Raw genomic sequence first — 5212 nt, forward strand, 5'->3', positions numbered from 1 at the left:
GGAACCACTGTATTAGTGGTCTGCAAACTGTAGTCCTCCAGATGTTGCAAACTATAACTCCAAGCATGCTGGGAGTTGTAGTTCGGCAACATTTGGCTCTAAAGATGTTGCCGAACTACTACTCCCAGCATGCCTGAGAATGTTTGGGAGTTGTGGTTTTGCAACAACTGGAGGCACACTGGTTGGGAAACATTGTCTGTTTCCTAACTCAGTGTTTCCCAACCCGTGTGCCTCCAGCTGTTGCAAAACTATAACTACCAGCATGCACTGATAGACTGTGCATGCTGGGAGTTGTAGTTTTGCAACAGCTGGAGGTCCCCCCTTGTGAATGTACAGGGTACATTCACATGGGCAGGGGCTTACAGTAAGTATCAGGCTGCAAGTTTGCGATGCAGCAAATTTTGCGCGGCAGCTCAAACTCGCAGCGGGAAAATCGCTGTAACCCCCCCTGCCCGTGTGACTGTACCCTAAAAACACTACACTACACAAACACAAAATAAAATAAAAAGTAAAAAACACTACATATACACATACCCCTACACAGCCCCCCTCCCCTCCCCAAAAAAATGAAAAACGTCTGGTACGCCACTGTTTTCAAAATGGAGGCTCCAGCTGTTGCAAAACAACAACTCCCAGTATTGCCGGACAGCCGTTGACCGTCCAAGCATGCTGGGAATTTTGCAACAGCTGGAGGCACCCTGTTTGGGAATCACTGGCGTAGAATACCCCTATGTCCACCCCTATGCAAACCCCTAATTCAGGCCTCAAATGCGCATGGCGCTCTCACTTCGGAGCCCTGTCGTATTTCGAGGCAACAGTTTAGGGTCACATATGGGGTATCGCCGTACTCGGGAGAAATTGCCTTACAAATTTTGGGGGGCTTTTTCTCCTTTCACCACTTATGAAAAGGTGAAGTTGGGGTCTACACCAGCATGTTAGTGTAAAAAAATAAATTTTTTACACTAACATGCTGGTGTTGCCCTATACTTTTCATTTTGACAAGAGGTAAAAGGGAAAAAAGCCCCCCCAAATTTGTAATGCAACTTCTCCCGACTATGGAGATACCCCATATGTGGGCGCAAAGTGCTCTGGGGGCGCACAACAAGGCTCAGAAGGGAGAGTGCACCATGTACATTTGAGGCGATTTGCGCTGGGTTGCCTGTTGTTATCGCGGTTTTGACAAACGCAAAAAAAAAAACACATGTGACCCCATTTCGGAAACTACACCCCTCACGGAATGTAATGAGGGGTGCAGTGAGAATTTACACCTCACTGGTGTCTGACAGATCTTTGGAACAGTGGGCTGCGCAAATTAAAAATTTTGTACAGCCCATTGTTCCAAAGATCTGACAGACACCAGTGGGGGGTAAATGCTCACTGTACCCCTTGTTACGTTCCTCAAGGGGTCTAGTTTCCAAAATGGTATGGCATGTGGGTATTTTTTGCTGTCCTGGCACCATAGGGGCTTCCTAAATGCGACATGCCCCCGAGCAAAATTTGCTCTCAAAAAGCCAAATATGACTCCTTCTCTTCTGAGCATTGTAGTTCACCCATAGTGCACTTCAAGTCAACTTATGGGGTACCTCCATACTCAGAAGAGATGGGGTTACAAATTTTGGGGTGTATTTTCTGCTATTAACCCTTGCAAAAATGTGAAATTTGGGCGGAAACACACATTTTATTGAAATTTTTTTAAAAATTTTTTACATATGCAAAAGTCGTGACACACCTGTGGGGTATTAAGGCTCACTTTATTCCTTGTTACATTCCTCAAGGGGTATAGTTTCCAAAATGGTATGCCATGTGTTTTTTTTTTCCTGTTCTGGCACCATAGGGGCTTCCTAAATGCAACATGCCCCCCAAAAACCATTTCAGAAAAACGTACGCTCCAAAATCCCCTTGTCGCTCCTTCGCTTCTGAGCCCTCTACTGCGCCCGCCGAACACTTTACATAGGCATATGAGGTATGTGCTTACTCGAGAGAAATTCGGCTACAAATATAAGTATACATTTTCTCCTTTTACCCCTTGTAAAAATTCAAAAATTGGGTCTACAAGAACATGCGAGTGTAAAAAATGAAGATTGTGAATTTTCTCCTTCACTTTGCTGCTCTTCCTGTGAAACACCTAAAGGGTTAAACTGCTGACTGAATGTCATTTTGAATACTTTTGGGGGGGTGCAGTTTTTATAATGGGGTCATTTGTGGGGTATTTCTAAGATGAAGACCCTTCAAATCCACTTCAAACCTGAACTGGTCCCTGAAAAATTGTGATTTTGGAAATTTTGTTAAAATTTGAAAATTGCTGCTGAACTTTGAAGCTCTCTGGTGTCTTCCAAAAGTAAAAACTCGTCAATTTTATGATGCAAATATAAAGTAGACATATTGTATATGTGAATAAAATAATATTTGGAATATCCATTTTCATTACAAGCAGAGAGCTTTAAAGTTAGAAAAAAGCAAAATTTTCAAATTTTTCATAAAATTTTGGGATTTTTCACCAAGAAAGGATGCAAGTTACCCAAAATTTTTACCACTAAGTTAAAGTAGAATATGTCACGAAAAAACATTCTCGGAATCAGAATGATAACTAAAAGCATTCCAGAGTTATTAATGTTTAAAGTGACAGTGGTCAGATGTGCAAAAAATGTCCGGGTCCTAAGGTGTAAAATGGCTGGGTCCTTAAGGGGTTAAAATGTTTAAAAAGTTAAAATGTTGTTAAAAGTTTGATTGAAATAGCTTTTGATTTCAGTAAATATGCTGCAAACACAACAAATGACAATTTTCAGTTCTTTACAACATACAAAGTGTTTTGAAACTTACTGTGCATAATAATTTGGAACAGTGCATTGTAAGTTTTTTATGTTTAAAAAAAACTTATCATTAGGAGGTTTGTTCAATAAAATTTGAATTGTACTCTTAATAGTTAATAGATAACATGAGAATTAGGTGACTGTTATTTACATAAATTTTTTTGGTAAATGAGAAAAATATAATTTGCATAATAATTTGAAACAGGGTTTAGTGGTGCAGTTAAAAGTAATTAAAGTGCATTACTTACCCCGAAGCTCAAATGAGTTGAGGCAGAAAACCCCCAAACCTCCCAGAAGCTGTAAAGCTACAGTTTGTTTCAATTTCCCCCCCCCTCAAATAATTTTTTTTTTTATTCGTCGTACCTTTTATGGTAAAATGAAAGGTGTCACTACAAAATATAATTGGTTGTGTAAAATAGTGCGGGTGAACAGTTTTACAAAGAGAGGTCACTTACATAAACCCTTACATACAGATGTCTGGTAAACTTCCCACTGCACTGCTATCCAACACGCAATGGAGGCAGGGAGCTGGCTCACCCATCTCCCCTGCTTCCTCCATATTCTCAGCCAGGCCCGCACTCTTCATTAATATGCTAATGAATGCCGTGGGTGTGCGCTCTGCTCTCTGTATGCTCACCTTCAGCATTTATTAGCAAAGAGTATTGAGGAGGCAGGGGAGCAGGGTGAGCTGGCACCCTGACTCCATTGCTCCCTGGATAGCAATGCAATGATTGTAAAGCTGTCCATTAGCATTATGATCTGGATTAGTGCAGTTGAACAGGTTGTCATATTCTCTTTAAAATGTTGTTTTTAATTTTTTTAAACACATAGATCTGGATTATCTCCCAAAAGTCTATTACAGGGATCCTAGTAACCTCCACTCCCAAAATACTCTATTTTATTAAAAACGTCAGATCAATATTTTCTAATTTTTGTACATCTCCACATCATATGCAAGTGCCCTGTCTTCGAACATCTAGGACAGGCTGGGTGTGTAGTCTGAATTATAGATTAAACTGAACTGAATCATTTCATCATTAACATTCACAGAGACATAATTTACATAAATTAATATTTATGTAATATAAAACGGGGATTTCCAGCAAAAGAAACAACCTATGTACGGTGTAAAAAAAAGTACAATAAGCAATGCAATGTACAGATCAGTGCTATCGGGGATCTTCTTGTACAAAACCTACAAAATCTGACACTACACTGTACACCATAAGTAGTAGAAGACATGACATCAATACAACAAAGAGATGATACCGCACTAAAAACTAGTGCAACCCCCTAAATCCAACAGCATATACAATGGTCAAAAATGGTTTAAAAAAGCATTTTTCAAAGCATTCTCTGGCTTAGATACAGGACACCAGATTAGGTAAAAATAATAAAATAAATTATAGGCTTTATTCAGACAACACATTTTAAGAGAGGAGGTCCAAATTAGGTTTATAATTTTTTTATTTTATCTGGTATCCAAGCATTAAATAAAAAAAAATAATAATAATAAAATGTTAAGCTCTATTCGGACAATGTGTTTAGAGAGAAACCTTTTTCTTCATCAGGTCCATATGGAGCTGACAAAGACAGAATGTTTCTCTCGAAACGTGTTGGTCAAATAAAGTAAAATTATTTTTTCTGCAATAAAAATTAAAAAAACTATAAGCTTTATTCAAACAACACATTTGGAAAGGAACCTCTCTTCATTAGGTTTGTATGGAAGAGAGAAGGTTTCTTTCGGAGTATGTTGTTTGAATAAAGCTTACAATTTTATTTTACCAATTTACAATTTTATTTTACAATTTTATTTGGGGCACCAAACCAGCTAACGGCAGGAAAAAAATCCTCTTTTTTAAGTGTATTCTTGTGAAACGCTAAACATTGCATGTCAATATGGTTATTTATGGTTACACCTCTACTTTTAGACCAATGTACATGCTGAATAGATTTAGGTGGATACTTCCCACAGACTTTGGGGTTTGGGTTTTTATGCGTGGATAGTTTTTTAGTGTGGGATGATCTCTTTGTTGTTTGTATTGATGTCATAATAAAGGTCTTGTACTATTGTGGTGTACAGTGTAGTGTCAGTTTTTGTAGGTTTTGTACTGATATTGGCTGACACATGGAATGTGAGGTTCATAGAACTCTTGTAGGTTCTTGCTGATCTTCTTGTAAAGCCTGCTTCAGCTGTCCAACAAGTTGGAGGAGGTTAAGAGAACACCGGTGCCCAAAAAAAGAAATGCAGAGGTTCTGATACATTGTGTTATGCACAGATAGAAGGAAAGTGAAAGTAATTAGTCAATTATGAAGATTCCCAGACACCACCCTTGTTCTCAGTTGACATAAAAACACAAATCAGTCTGAGCTTGTACACTGCAACAGACCCTCTGCACAGA

General features: G+C 38.8%; 1 protein-coding gene across 4 annotated transcripts in view; it reads right to left on the bottom strand.

Annotated features, from left to right (window-relative positions):
• The window catches only part of LOC130297721 (urotensin-2 receptor-like), a 645128-nt gene that overhangs the window by 570717 nt on the left and 69199 nt on the right, over positions 1-5212 (bottom strand). The window lies entirely within an intron of this gene.

Source organism: Hyla sarda, chromosome 13 (genome assembly GCF_029499605.1).
Source record: "Hyla sarda isolate aHylSar1 chromosome 13, aHylSar1.hap1, whole genome shotgun sequence".
Taxonomy (NCBI): domain Eukaryota; kingdom Metazoa; phylum Chordata; class Amphibia; order Anura; family Hylidae; genus Hyla; species Hyla sarda.